Consider the following 638-nt stretch of genomic DNA (forward strand, 5'->3'; position numbering starts at 1 on the left):
GAAACGGCTCTTTGAGCAAAACATACTGCACATGGACGCCGAGCACCGCGAGCGGCTGTGGGAGCTCCTGGAGGTGTTCAAGGACACGTGGGAAGACCCCAAGGTGGCGCAGGTCAAGTACGAAGGACGGTTCGGGGCAGCAGGACGCCCGCACAAGGCCAGGGTCCGCCTCTAGGAACCCGAAATGCCGGGGGAGTTGAAGAAGCAGGTCGCGAAGCAACTGGAGCTGGGAGTCATCCGACCCTCCAAGAGCGAGTGGGCTGCCGCTCCTCACTTTGTTAAGAAGAAAACCGGAGAATGGAGATGCGTCATCGACTACCGCAGGCTCAACGCGGCCATGGTGGAAGACTCCTACCCCCTTCCCTTTCCACGCATCTGGGGTCATCGGCGACGGGCGGCGGGACAGAGATACTGCTGCACGCCAGACATGGACTGCGTTCGATTTGAAGAGGGCGGACTTTTTGAGGGAAAAAACTATGAGCCACAAAGGAACGTCCGGCGCCGACCCAAACCAAGTGGTCGCCGTAGCCTGCTCTATCGAGGACATAACGCACATCTTGTGAGCTACAACAGATGTGCGTTATGTCCTTGATAGAGTCGAGTAATTTTTGAGGGCTTTTTTGTATTCGGATTGATGA

This window comes from Gregarina niphandrodes (genome assembly GCF_000223845.1).
Source record: "Gregarina niphandrodes unplaced genomic scaffold scaffold00071, whole genome shotgun sequence".
In the NCBI taxonomy this organism is placed as follows: Eukaryota; Apicomplexa; class Conoidasida; order Eugregarinorida; family Gregarinidae; genus Gregarina; species Gregarina niphandrodes.